This window comes from Tupaia chinensis, unplaced genomic scaffold (assembly GCF_000334495.1).
Source record: "Tupaia chinensis unplaced genomic scaffold, TupChi_1.0 Scaffold000484_1, whole genome shotgun sequence".
Lineage (NCBI taxonomy): Eukaryota > Metazoa > Chordata > Mammalia > Scandentia > Tupaiidae > Tupaia > Tupaia belangeri.
Window position 1 is genome coordinate 1,027,844 of NW_006159996.1, and position 15,043 is coordinate 1,042,886.

Genomic DNA, 15,043 nt, shown 5'->3' on the forward strand with positions numbered 1-15,043 from the left:
GGGGGATGGCCACGCTGCAATCCCTTCTCCTCCATTTTTCTCTCAGGATCTTGGGCACGCACGCACATGCGCCCGGCATGAGTTTAAGTGGCCAGGTCCGGGACTTGAACCACAGTCGGCTATATGGGAGTTGAGTGACATAGCCATTACGCTAACTGCTGGTCTCTGCTTCTCATATTTTAAAATGATGGTTTTTGTTTTTTTCGTTTGATTTTGTTTTTGGCGCCCAGAGGTTTAATGTGCATCAACCTATGACTCTGTTGAACTTTCTGGAACTTCATTATGCTAAGTGTGACTGGCGTCCTAACTCAGCATCCCTCCATCTCTCCTGGGCCCAGAGCCCTCCCCTTCTTGTGAATTTGGGATACACAGAGCCTTCTCAGGTCTGTGCCCCATCCCCCACCTGGAGTGTGGTGACCTTTCTTGCAGTTCTGAGATAAAGGAACCCTCTAATCCCACCACCACGAGCCAGAGTAGGAATAGGGGTGATGCTGGGTGGGAGGAGGCAGCGGGCACTCCATCACTGTGATTCCTGACACGCGTCGATGCGCTCCTATGCATTGAATCCATGGCCCCTGCTCAGCTGTGGTGGTGGTGATGGGCTGGAGGTATGTTCCACTGAGACTGACCCCAGACAACAGGCATGATCCAAATTCAGAGGGTGTTAGGATCTGGGGGCTCCAAAGTCATTCCGTGCCACCAACAGAAAACACAGGACTGCATTTCAGATTACAGGAGCCATTCCAGCTTAGTGAGAACCCTGTGTGACTCAAAAGTCATTCAGTTCAGAACAACTCCATCTATCTACTTGTACTCCATTTATTCATGATTTCATGCAACCTACTGCATGCCAGGCACTGTTCTATGCCCTGGCTATGCAGTGGCCCTTAGGGAACCTGAGTTGTAGTGAGGGGCACAGACAACAAGCAACTGATCAACAGGAAAAACGAGATAAAGGCCCTAAGGTGAGAATGGGCTTGGTGAGTTGATGGGACTGGAGGAGGCTTGTGTGGCTGGAAGACCGTGGAAGATGGTGGGGTATGGGGGTAGCTTGGAGAGGCAGGCAGGGTCCAGGAAACTTGGAGCTGTGTGAGCCAGGACTTCTTTCTTTCTTTTTAAAAATGTGTCTACAAGGAAATTTTAAACTACATATGTGGATCACATTATATTTCTGTTGGACAGCACTGGTCTAAAGGATGACAAAATAAAAATAACTATACATTTGAATTGTGCCATGTTCTTTACAAAGAGTTTTCTTTTATAGCTCTTTAACAGTTTCTTAGAAGAGTCATCTGAGATACTAAAAGCTATGTGTTCTCTCTGGCACCTTCTAGTGCTGGTCCCTGCTCATGGGAATGCTAGTTTGCAGTTCTCTGGAAGCCAGGGTGAGACAAACCTTGAAGGCTGTGTTTTATGTGTGTGTCAGGAAAGTTTCTTTGGTGGGGGATTGTGGCAACAGTTCAGGTGGCAAGAAAGAGAATGCATGCCAGATGGCCCTCAGAACAATGTCCAGAGGACCTCTGCACCCTCATCCCTGGGCCTTGAGTCCTACCAGGCGAGGACTGGGGCAACCTTCCCAAGGTGGCCCTGGATTTGCTTTGTAGGGAAGTGACTACAAATGACCTGATCCTACTTTCCGCATTTAAGCTCACTTTTATCCTGAGCCACCATGGCTTCTTCTGAAGTGGCTTCTAGGATCCAGTGTCAGCTCCTGGGGTCACTTGGGAAAAGGCTGAGAGGCCATTCACATGGCAGACTGTTGTGTACCTGAGGACAGTTCTCATGGGGCTGCAGACATGACTGGGCAGCTCCAGCCCCCAACATGGGCATCCTCTCTGAGCCGCATACAGTACTATCTGTTCTAAGGCCCAGAATACAGTGTGGTCTAAGCACACGGGGCCATCACGCTATGTCCCAAGAGTGTCCTGGGGCCAGAGCTGAACCAGCAGAGGAACAGGCTTCCTGGGATGAGTGGGCTCTGTCCGGGCAGGAGCTGAAGCAATACAGTGCACCAGAATTCATTCTCCATTCAGTCAACACATATTTATTGAGTGTCTCCTATGGGCCAGTGCCTATTGCGCTTTGGATCAGACAGAAATAATCCAGTCATACATGTGTAGTCAGTCCTAACCACCCCCTTCAAGGAGTTTAGCTACTTCCCCTCAGTTACTGTCTTTTATATGAAAAATACATTTTTGTTATAGGAAAATTATATGAGTAAGAAAAAAGAGAAACATATTTAAATCAATTAATTAATTACCACCACAGGAAAAAACCCACCGTCAACGTTTTCAAATATTTCCTTCAAGACTTTTCTCCTCAAAATGCTTTATAGCCTGCTTTTCTCAGACGACATATTATAAAAACAGATTAAGACAATTTTAATGGCTATGTAATATTGCATCGTCCAGATGAACGTGTTAGGTTGTCTCCAACATTCTGCTGCAATTAACAATACTGCAAGGAATCTCTCTATAGTTCAGTTTCAGAGCTGAAGCGGGGAGTAGCACTTCTGTGTAGTCCCTATGCAGAGAGGGGAATCTCAAAGGCCCGGCACACAGGACATCAGACAGCTGGAGGCGTCAGGTAAAAGCAAGAGGAAAATTTGTGTGCACAAGAAGAGGGCTGGGAAATCTCAACACCTGCCCCGCAACCATCACTGACATCCTGGTCTCTGTGGCTGTTCCTTCCCCAGGGTCCTGGGGGTGGCGGGGGATAGGCTACAAGTTGAGGGCCTAGGCAGCCCCTTGGGTACTGATCAGCATTCCTTCCCCTGACAGCTCTTCTCAGACCCTTCTCCCTCTGCTGAGCTCCCCCATTCCTCAGGCTGGAGGTCAGTACAAAGGTCACTTTATCCACCTCCCTTCCTCTTAGAACGATGCTCACCTAAGAAGCTGGACTAGGGTGGTCTCTGGAGTGGGGGCCTGGGGGTGCAGGCAGATCTCTGCTGACTGCTTTATGAGCACAAGACAATGTCTCTCAAAGATGGGCCAGGTCCCCACAGAAAGGTTCTCTCCAAAAACAGCTTCCACAACTCCATGGTTGCCATGAGTGGGGCCATAGGATATCTGTGGCTTCTGCTCCCTATCACCTGGTGCCAGGCAGGGGCATCTGGCCTGTATCTGTGTGACAGGCATTCCCCAGGAAGCACCTCATTAAAGAGCACAACAGCAACAGCAGCCAGGTTGCTCCTTTCCCACATCCCAGCCCCGAGGCCAGGAGGTGCCGCTGCTGCCAGTCGCTTGACCTCATTCCTCTCGGCAGTGGGCGGTGGGTGCGGAGCCTGCAGAGATCTGAGAGCAAGACAGACGCCCAGGACATGGCCAGGCAACCCAAGAGGAGGACCTGGCCCTGTCTCCTCCCAGCAACCAGGGGGTAGGGGCAGCGGACTCTTGAAAGGGTTAATGATCCTTACCTCATGACTAAGGCTGAGCAGTCCCCTTTGCAGGGCAACACCTGGAGACGATGTGGCCGGCCCGCCTGGCATCAAAGTCTCTCCTGTCCTGCTGCTGGCAGACTGCGGGCTGGCCCCCTCCCCACCCTTCTCCCACCCACAAAGTGACTGCAATCTATTGGAGGTTAATTACAGACTCCAAGTTCAAATACAAAAGAAAGAAAGAAAGAAAAAAACTAAACTAAAAGCACAGGTGGTTTAAGTATGCACAGAGGGCCTACTCTGTGAAACGGGCAGTCAGGTGTCCTCCCTGTGACCTGCAGAAGAGCCACTTGATACTCTGAGGATAGGCCTCCCAAAGGGATTGTGTGCCCAGCCGGGCCTTCCCTGAGCCACACTTCTCAGTAACCAGGCCCAATATGGTGCCTGACCTTGCCTTGCTTCTTCTTATATCCATCTAACAAATATCCACATCGAATGGCCCCGAGGATGTACCAGGCACCTGCCGGGCACAAAGGATATGGCACTGACAAGACACCATGGCCCTTGCCCTTGGGTTGGGATCAGCTTCCAATTTAGGGCTGGGAAGGGAGCAGAGCCCCAAAGAGGGCTGCCTTCCCTGCACCAATGAGAGCCAGTCCAGCCTGATGGGCTTCCAGCTCAGCAGGCAGGGCCCTGGCACTTCAGCTACAAGGCAGAGGAAGAACTGGGGCTGGTTGCAGATGAGATCTAAAGAGGGGAGGCCAGCGCTGCATCAGGAGGGCAGGTAAGGTGGAAGGCAAAGGGGAGAAGGAGGAGGTGACAGAACCAGGCAGCACCCAGACCAGCAGAAATGGTTCCTGCCTTAAAGTCTCACCTGCCCATCCAGAAGCACCCATCCACTGACAACCAACTATACAATTTGGGCACAGGACATGCACAGGCCTCAGCCTGACCCCCAGAACTGGCACTGTGGACACCTCCAACCCTTTCTGACAGGGGCTAGGCATCCTGAGAGAAATGGCCTCCTTAGGGCTCTGCCAAGGCCAGAGACAGAGCCCGTACAGCAGGCAGGCCCCACCTAAGCTCAGGGCTAAGACAGAGGGATATGAGCCTGGGGGAGGGGAGTTGGGGTGTCACTTACATCTGGTAGGGGGTTGCACAGGTTCACAGAGCAGAGGCACCAGCTATGGGGTGGGTGTAAGGTACTCAGTCTCCCCAAGTTTTTGCCAGTGCTTGACACACAGGCCACAGACACCTAGAGCTGGCACAGATGAGACGCAGAGAGAACAGTGCAGTAACAGAGCAAGGAGTGGCAGCTGAGGACACGGCAGTTCAAGTCTCTGTCCCAGACTCCCAATTTTCCAGCTGCCTGCCCTTAGGTAAGTAGTTTAGCCTTTCTGGGCTCAGTTGACTCACCAATAAACCACACTCTGTTTTAGAGGAATGGAGTCAGAGAAAGCTCTCTATGCAGAGATGGAAGCCCTGACCATTATTAGATCTTTAGCTGCTGGGGCCAGAGGCTGGGGACAAAGCAGAGAAGACAGTCTTGGAAGGCCATCAACCCTCCGCCCAAACCCTGTTTAACCTCCCTGCTGGGGAAGGGTGGGCTCTGGGCCAGTCTTGGGCTGTGGCCTGCGAGGACCCCCTGTGGTGAAGGCCTGCAGCTGGTGGGCTAGGCCATCCCTTGCTTGGAGAACTTAGAGGGGGCCAAGGAGGGGCTCGCAGAGCCACCTCTTTGGGGTGGGCTTGTGCTTCTTGCCTCCTCAGCCTGGTTGGAGAAAGTTGCTTCTGAAGCCCTGGATCCTGGGGAAATGTAAGGGGCGGGGGTGAGGACGTGGGGAGGCACCTCAGCAGACAAGACTGGCTCCTCACACTGGGATACCTGCGAAGCCACAAGATGATCTCAGGGCCTCTTTCTGGAGGGTCTGCCAAGCTCATTAGCGAGGAAAAGCAGCGCCTTTGTATTATAACAAACAGACTCATGATGGAGTAGAATGTCAAGTTTTGTGGATTTTTAAGATAAAGTAAAAATACTAGGCTTCAAAGAAATGTTAAGTTCCAGGGGAAAAGTCTTAGCAGGCCCAGTGTCGTAAGAAACAGGCTCATGTGCTTGCCAGTGGGTGAGGGAGGCCCAGCCACCAGCTCCCCTGTCACCTTTCCATCAAATCCGTCTATAAGCATGGAGAATCCTGCCTAGGCTTCTCAGGGTCTGAGACGGCCGAGATGTGGTCCTTGTGAACAGACCAGAGTGGACAAGGGGGCTGGAAAGAACTCCCCGCAAAATGAGTGCCTCTCTCCCTGGGTATTTAGTCACTAGCTCAAACATCACATGTAGAAAACCAGTTTCTCTATCTTGTCTCTCAAGATGAAACCCTTTTCTCTTGAAACCCTTTTTTTCCCTGTTCCCTTTTTTAGTTCTCTGCCTCTGTGACAACCCTGTGTCTCTGTTGACTTTTTCCAAAGGTTGTGCCCATTCACTTTCCATTAAGCCCCTTCCCCTTCTAACTTTCCATCATCTTGTAGGCCAGGTTCAGGCCTGCTCCCCTGGCCCCAGGACCTCTACACTAGCAGTGTGCACTCGGCAGACTCACCTCTCTATACCTCATAGCCACTTAGAAACCTTCCTTGGCTCCATGATGTCTCTGTGGAAGAAAGGGCACTTGCCTTTCCCGGTTGGAAGCCAGGTCACTGGAGGGCTGCCTTGCAGGATCAGCGAAGTGGCCCCCTTCCCAAACACACTTCTCTACTCTTCCTTTACCACTCCCCTTCAGGAATCATATATTCCAGCAAACCAAACCACTGGATCCTCCCCAAACATGCCCATTCTTTTTTTTCTTTTCTTTTCTTTTCTTTTCTTTTCTTTTCTTTTCTTTTCTTTTCTTTTCTTTTCTTTTCTTTCTTTCTTTCTTTCTTTCTTTCTTTCTTTCTTTCTTTCTTTCTTTCTTTTTTTCTTTCTTTCTTTCTTTCTTTCTTTTTTTTTTTTTTAAAGAGAGAGATTTTTGCTATAGGGCACATGTGCTTGCTGGAGAGATAGAGAGACAGAAAATGAGAAATCATCCCCTAGGGGTAATGGACCCACTGCAATCCCTTTTCCATTCTCCTCTTGGGATTTTAGGCATGCATGCACACACGCCTGGCATAAGGTTTTTTTGTTTTGTTTTGTTTTTGAGAGATTTTTGCTATAGGGTGCGTGTGCTCACCAGAGAGACAGGGAGAGACAGAGAGACAGAAAGTAAGAAATCATCCCCCAGGGGGATGGCCACACAGGAATCCCTTCTCCATTCTCCTCTTGAGATCTTTGGCACACACACACACACACACACACACGCACACACATGCAAGTGCCCACTGTGAATTTTAAGTTGTCGGGTATGGGACTCGAACTGCAGTCGACTATATGAGATTCCAGTGACATAACCATTATGCCATCTGCTGGTCCCAAACATGCCCATTCTGTTCTGCCTTCATGCCTTCTGCTCACACTTCTCCTAAATGCCATTCCCCACACAGGAGAAGAGCCGAAGGGTTCAGCCTGCAGAGTGGGGGAGCTCTCGGTGTGCATTCTGGCTCTGCCCAGTGTCTTGTATAACTGGCAAGTTACTTAACCTCTCTGAGCCTTTATTTCCTCATCTGTGAAACAGGGACAATCTCACCCACCTTCTAAGACTGTGATGAGAATGGTATGGAGATAATTAATGTGTGTCAAGAACTTAGCACAGTGCCTGGAACGGAGCGATAGCTTACTAACTGGCAGCTCTTATTCATTTAAATCCCTGAAGCTCTCCTCAGATGCCACCACCTTCTCTAATCCACCCAGCCAGCAGCAGTCTCTTAGCCTTCCACTTATTCTTCTTGGGGGCTCTTATCTTTCTAGACTGTGGAGACCTCTGAGAAGTGATGTGTTGGAGTGTCGTGTTCTGGTGTCTGCCACTGAGCAAGTACTCACCACAGGCCGAACGAACACATGAATGATGTAAGTCCGGACTGTGACTGACGGGTGCCTCAGCACAGCCCAGTGGAGACTGCTGAAGCATTCAGGGGAGGGTGGGGCCCTGTGGCAGCTAATCCCCCAGCCCTTTCCCACCCAACGCTCCTCTCCAACTCATCCCTTTCCCTCCCCCTCAGCCCAAACAGACATCTGCCTCAGAAGAGCAGAGCAGATGATGAAATCAGGGGGCCTCACTGGAAGGCTACTCTCATCCCGCACACCACTGCTCAACTAAGGGGTCCCTGGTTGGGCAGGAGGCTCAGTCCAGGCATTCTCTTTCCAAGAGGCTAACCCTTTTCAAAGGGAGGAAGGGGCAGCTACATCCCCATGAACAGGGGGGAGATAGCTTGAGGATGTCCTCATTCATTCATTCATTCAGGTACGGGTTGAGCACTCAGCAAATTTCCAGTGAGGGTGGAGCTGTCATGGCCTCTGCCCTGGTGGAGAGTCTAGCTGAGGTAGTAATGCTTATTCAGGGGTGGGCACTAGGATGGGCGGCACTGGGTCCTGTGGGAGCATGGAGGCTACTCTCTCCACCTTGGTTCACCCTGGGGTCTGGGGAGGGCCCTGTGGAGGAAGCAAAGCCTATGCTGGACCTAAGGATGAGCAGGAGTTGGCCGAGAGAAGGGAGAGAGTGCCTTGCCTTGGAGCTGCCAAGCCCTTTGCCTTGCTGGTGTATGAACGTCTGTCTCTGGGCCTGGGTTTCCCCATCTGTACAGTGAAGGCAGTGATCTATACGCTCAGACCCAGTGTGGCCTTGCTGTTACGGGAAGTCACAGACCTCTGCTAGACCCAAACCTCCAGGGATCTTCCCAGTGTTTCTAGCTGGTAAGCTGTCCTGATGCAAAGCCCATGGGTTCTCCTCATCCATCATCATCATCATCATCTCTCTCTCTCTCTCTCACACACACACACATACACACACACACACGTCTTGCCTGCAGGAACTCCTTGCTTGTCCTTCCACAAACTGAGGGTAGCAATGCCTAAGAACAGCTCTGACCAGATCAGGTAAGTCTACTTGATTCAGGTAAGTACAAACTCATCAGCCTGACACTCAGGAAACCCACCACTGGGCGCTGTTGGTGTCTCCTTGCTACACTTTGTGTCGGACGGCACAGCTTTAGGATTGCAATCGCTTTCCCAACCGCCATTCCCCAGCCTTCACACTTCTGCTTCGGCGGTTTCTCAGTCAAAAATGCCTGTCTGTCCCCCTACTATAGTCCGTCCCACTCTGCAATTTTTTCTCTAAACGGCCTCCTCAGATTCCTCTGGTTGAAGTTAGTCTTAGTCTCTCATTCTACCTTCTCTGTACAACCCACTGCCAGGGTCAGCCTCACTATAGGAATTACGTCTGCCCAGGTCTAGCTTGTCCTGCAAGGTGGCAAGCCCATTCCCCAGTGCCAGGCTCTCAGCACTGCAGTCTCCAGCACTACAGCTGACACCAAGGGCTGGGTGAATCCTTTTAGATCCAATAGGCCTCTATAGGCACTGCTCTGGGAGGCTGGGTCGCTCAGCCCAGCCACTGGTTCTCCAACATAAGTATGTATCACCATCAATTGGGGGAGAGGAGGCTGCTAAAATATACACTGGCATAGTTTCTGATGCTGTAGATCGGGGCAGGGCCCCCGAATTTGCATTTGGGGGTCAGATGATATTGCAGTGGTAAAACACAATGCTCTGTGGGGCTGACCCATATGGGAACTTTAAGGGTTCGTGTCCAGAGACCTTCCTGGGCACAATCATGTCCATGATCCAGGGCTGCTGAAAGGCTGGAGGTGGACTGCAACATTGGAACTCTGTCAGAGGCGCTGTCTCCACCTTTCTCTGTCTCTCTCTGCCTCTCACCCGCAGAAGAAATAAACTTACAAAAAAAAGAAGAATTTGCATTTCTAAGATGTTCCCAGTTTGTGCTTTAAGTCAGGTTCCCACTAATTTAAACATTCATCTTTTGCACCAGGGGCTCTGGAGGACCAGTCCCAGTCTGGTGCTAGATCAAGCTGAATTCTTTGGGTCTCCAGCTTGGTTTCTGGCTAGGCCATTTAACCATAATAACCTCCATCTCCCCAAGAAATCCTGCCTGTGTATGCAGACTCAGGGCCTTGGAACCACCCTCTTGTGTCAGTGTCCATGGTTCAGATTCATGTCTTACTGCCATGGTCACATTGGTAAGGGCAGGGACTCAATATGCTCATCTTTTTATCCCATAAACCCCATCGAGGGCCCAGGAGGTAAATGTCTGACCAGTAACTCTGATAGGGAGGGCCTGCTCCAACGAATGGCCCAACAGAGTCTCTGCCTCTCACTGGCTTTCCTCCAGGGGCATAGCATGTGGAAGCACCTGCAGTCAGGTAGACTGCGCATGGCTGAGGAGGGCAGGAGGCACACCTGAGCTTCAGATACCATCCTGCCACTAATTCCTGGCTGACCACAAGTCACGGCCTCTCCCCGCCTCAGTTTTCCCACTGGTAAAGTGAGGAAGACAAACTAATACATGCACGTCATAGACTCACTACTGGCATATGAGAGCTGCTTCCCTTGTCTCCCTTGCGAGTTGGACATAGTTATGGTCCTACTTCTTAGACGACTGCTTCTGACCCTGGCGAATTCCTATTTGTTATCAAGGCTCAGTTCAAATGTCACCTTTTCTGTGAAATTCTCCCTGCACCCTCCCAGGAGAACAAATCATTCTCTTTACCACACACAGCACATTTATTTATTAGGCTTGATTTTTTTTTTTTTGGAGAGGTTTTTGCTATAGGGCACGTGCGCTCACCAGACAGACAGAGAGAGAGAGACATAGAGACAGAAAGCGAGAAATCACCCCCCAGGGGGGATGGTCACGCCGCAATCCCTTCTCCTTCATTCTCCTCTCGGGATCTTGGACACGCATGCACACGCGCCCGGCGTGAGTTTTAAGCCACCAGGTCCGGGACACGAACCGCGGTCGACTACGTGGGAGTCCAGCAACATAGCCATTATGCTAACTGCTGGTTCCCCTATTAGACTTGATTTTAATCAAGTCTTTCTGACTTTTCTGAGGGCAGGGGCTATGGTTTATTAACACAATAAGAAGTTCGATTAATGCTTGCAGAACTGAACACACAAAAGTGAGTGAAAACACATGCAGTTTGTGTAACTATTACATGGCCAGGACCTGGAACTCTTTTTTTTTGGAGAGGTTTTTGCTATAGGGCATGTGCGCTCACCAGAAAGACAGAGACAGACAGAGAGATAGAAAGCGAGAAAACACCCCCCAGGGGGGCTGGCACGCCGCAATCCCTTCTCCTCCATTCTCCTCTCGGGATCTTGGGCACGCGTGCACACGCACCTGGCGTGAGTTTAACCCCCCGCGTCCGGGACTCGAACCACGGTCGACTACATGGGAGTTCAGCTACATAGCCATTATGCTAACTGCTGGTCCCAGGGCCTGGTATTCTTGATGAATGGATGGCTAGGCTGCTAGTTGCAGCCCCCTACACTATGACAGGTAATGTGCTACAGGATCAGACATGGTGACAGTACATAACGTGAAGGTGGTACTAATGGGGCCTAGGTCTTAGACTTAACAACACTTTGCCAGAGTTAAAAAAAAAAAGTCCCTCTTCCCTGTGTCAACCGTCCTTTGGGCCAATGCAGTGGGCCAGAGAGCAGAGGAGGACTGGAGGAGCGTGGGGCTGAGCAGGCATAGGTAGCAAACCAAGAAGCTAGTCAGGCCTGGGCTAGGGCCTGCTCATGCTGGGCTAGCACTTGTCTTCCACACACACCTCACTCTGTAGCACCACCCTAAGGTCAGGGCTGTCCTGACTTGGCCCTGAAGCTCTGGCACCAAAGTCAGAAGGCAATAACAGGGTCACTCAGGCTCCTTGTAATATCTGACTCTAAGGGACCCTGCTTTCCAAGAAGCTTCTGCTCCCTCCTCCAGCAGCTCACAGAGCCCACATGGGTCAGAGGCTCAGGCCTTGCTTGTGGGAAGAAAGGGCTCATCTCCAGCTCTTTTGAGACTGTCCCCTCTGTTTGCAACCTAAAGACCACAGCCCAGTTTTACTCTATTCTGGACCTACCCTAGGTGATTCACTGCCCTCCCCAGCCCCGTGGCTGTGCCTATCCAGAAAGACTAGGGCTCTCTGTCCCCTCTTCATCCTGCCAAATCCTTGGGACCTGGGCTGAGGATAGATGAGTCCTGGTGTGTAAACTGCTTTGAGTTCTCAGGATGAAAGACCGCTGGGAAGTACAAAGTCACTCTCTGCGTGTTGTTATTGTTCCTAATGAGGCCCGAGGTGCCAAGGAGCCGGAGCAGAGCGTGAGGCCCAGGCTGAGCCCCAGAGTGGAGAGGACTGTTCCAGGTGCCCAGCTCAGCAGGGTCAGCCAGGGGCCAAGGCCAGAGTGGAGGCTGCCAGGAACACCCCACCCCCCCCAAGTGCAGCTTAGACATGTGCACACGAGCACACCCCACCTCCAACTTAGCCTCAGACAGCCTGAAGAAAGGAGTTTGTTCTAGATTTTGGGCATGATCTTTACCAGAGGCAGGTGATGGGAGAGATGGAAAAGACCTTGCAAGGATTTCTCGTGCCCAAGGAATTCAAGAGAGACGTGTCCAGAGCTCTCAGCTGGTGGTGCTAAGCTACCTTCATACTCTAGGACACCCTGGTGAAGATCAAAGCCAGCCCCATGTCCTCCCAGTTCACAGGGAGTTACAGCAGAGGGGACATTACCATCAACTCCTAATGGGTCTTGCAAAGGGCACACAGAAAAGGCCAGGAACTTAGAATTGGATTCTCAAGTGTTCCTTATAACAACACAGCACCTCCAGGGGTTATCATTTTCTTTGGGGCCACTTCCCTCATCCTCCAGTTTCACAGTTCTCCTCTTGGGCTTCTCAGATACTCAAGTGGCAGGTGCCATGTGGAAGGTGAGAGCTGAGAGTAGTGTGTTTCCAGAAGGCCAGAGAGGCAAGGCAGAGCTCAGGGTCACACGCCAGGGTGGCCCTCAGGTACCTGGCTTCCGGCTATGTCATTTCACCATGCCGTGATGGGTGTATTATCCAACCCCCTACACTGCTGCCAAGGCTGCAAGGCCATGCTCCTGGGATAAGGGGAAATGGGGGTGGGGGACACAGCTACAGGTAGGGATACCAGGCGTAGGCCTCCCAAAGCCTCTGTGAGTCATGGAGTGGCGCTCACACCTGCAGTTCAGCCCCACCCATCAGCACTCCTGCACTGAGGCAGGGGGAAGCCCATTTCCCCACAGTGGCTGGGGCATGTGGGTGGGGGTACTCCCTCTTGCTGTTTGTTAAAGAGGGGCTGGGAGGCAGCTGGGTGTGTGGTCAAGGACCAGGGGGAGCCAATTAATCAATGTCCCCTTCTCTCTCCCCTCCTTTTTCCCTCTCACTTTCCAGATTCCGTCCCCACATCTAGGCTGAAGGTTTTAGTGAAAAACTTGTTTACCCTTTCTAGTTGAAAATTTCCCAACCTTTCAACCAAATGTGGCTTGGGTCCAGCTAAGACCCCCTCTCCAGCTGCCCAGTGTCCATGCTCTCCCCAGTGGGGCACTCTGAGAATGCAGTAAGGGGACCCTGGAGGCCTCAGGTTGTTGGCCTGGAGAGGAGTCAGGAGGGAACGCCTCCTGCTCTGTAGGCCAATAGCTTAGTCTTCAAAAGAACACTTGATTGGAAATTGAGAGGCTTTGATTGTGGTTGAGAGTTTGACCAAATCCTTTTCCTTTCCCAAATTTCCCAATAGAATGATTGGGCTTTAAAATCAGATCCCCCTAGCTATGTGCCAGGACCTTAAGACCCTTGCTTCTCATTGACATGGTATTTTCTTCTGATATCTTATTTCAGAGCATGACACCCTCACTCCCTCTTCAGAGTATCCTGGGTCTCCAGACTTCCTCTAACTCAGTTCTTGGGTCTTTTTGGTATCTGCTAACTGGCCAGCTTCTTGAAAGAAGGTACTCTGAAGAGCTGGCTGCCCACTGGGAAGCAGGAAACTATAGGAAGCAGGGAAGAGAAGACAGCAAGAGAGACTATAGGCATTAAGGAGGACTTTCTCACAGGGTAAAATGCTGGAACTGATCACTGAGAGCCTGTGGGGTCCTCTTCAGAGCTCACTCCCCTACATCTGCCCAGTGCATACTCTCTACCTGGCGGTAGGCATGCTTATTTGTCTAGCACTAATGACTTCCATAGACTGAATGAAGCCCTCCATGTAGCTTGCTGCAACTCGGCTCCTGCATCCTCACCATTGGGAGGGTGCCCTTACCTGGCTAGCCTTCCTAGGTGCCCAAGTAGGAGATGTATGTAGGTGAAGGAGGAACAGCAGGGTGGCTCATAGAGCCCAATCCATTAATGTTTTAATCCTGAAAAGGAGAACCCTGCATTTTTGCAGGTCTCAGACTGGGAGCCCATTCTCACCACAGAAGCCCAGCATGGGCTGACGCACTTATTATCCCAGAAGACCAGCATGTTCGTAGGGAGGACTCCTAGACACACTTGCCTGGCAGAAACGGCAAAGAGGCTTTCTTTAAACATTAGAGAACACACCTCTGGCCTTTACATTTCCTTAGCTGCTTCTGGCTACCCTGCTGAAGATAGTGTCTGAGTCCTAGGCCCCTTCCAATAAAGAGACCTCAGAAATTTGTCATCCCAGGGCCGGCAGGTGGTGTGGCGGTTGAGGTGCTGGACTCCCACATGGCCGACCATGGTTTGAGTCTTGGACCTGGCGCTTTGCTCTCTCTCTTTCTCTCTTTCTGTCTCTCCTTCTCTCATCAAATTAAAAATAATAAATAAAATTAAATATTTTTTTAAAATTAAAAAAGAAATTGCCATCCCCTCCTAATTACACCGAAATTTGGGAAAGGAAAAGGATTTGGTCAAACTCTCAACCACAATCGAAGCCTCTCAATTTCCAATCAAGTGTTCTTTTGAAGACATTTTTGTGTTGCAGATCTAGGGAGAACTCCACTGTTCAGAGAACGCTGGTTTGAACCCCAGTCTTATCTCTGGAATACACCCTAAGACCTTAACCTCAGGAAGCCTCTGCTGCTTCCTCTGTGAAAGGGGGGATAGGACCACCTGCTCACCAGTGTTTATGAGGATCGCTTGGAGTTGAAAGCATTCGGACATGCCTAGCCTTCTCTTTAGTACAAAACTGACAACACACTTGCTTGAAGAAGAAAAACGAAGTGAGAACCCAGGGTTTCCCCAGCTGTCTTCCCTCCACCAACAAGCCTGACTGGGCAGGAGAGGACGAGTGTGCCCCGTGGCCGTGACCGGGGCCCACCGCCGAGAAGCTGGGGTGCACTCCTCCTTCACCCCCCAGCCACCCAGGGAGGGCACCGAAGTGGGTCTCTGCTCACCCAGACGGGACAGAATCCAAGAGCCCAAGGGAGCCGCTCCATAAGACCAGAGGGGACAACGGCCCCACGCCTGGGCCAGTTCGAGGGAAATCTGTCACAGAACAGCGGCTCCGACTCCCCGGGGTTCGCGAGCGGGGCAGGGCTTCCCCTCCAAGTCTCCGGAGGTGGCGGGCGCAGCTGCCCGTGCTCCAATGGCCGAGCAGAACTGACGGAGGTGTGGCACATGGGTGGGGGCAAGCCCGAGAGCACACTCTGGCTCGGGATCCCTCCGAGGAAGGGAAGACAGTGACAGTTCCCCAGCGCCCGCCGCAGGCCCGGCC

The 15,043-nt window shown here is 51.4% G+C and overlaps 1 protein-coding gene across 1 annotated transcript in view; it reads right to left on the bottom strand.

The window, feature by feature from the left end:
- NRG2 (neuregulin 2) overlaps window positions 1-15,043 on the bottom strand; it is a 67,455-nt gene that overhangs the window by 51,357 nt on the left and 1,055 nt on the right. The window lies entirely within an intron of this gene.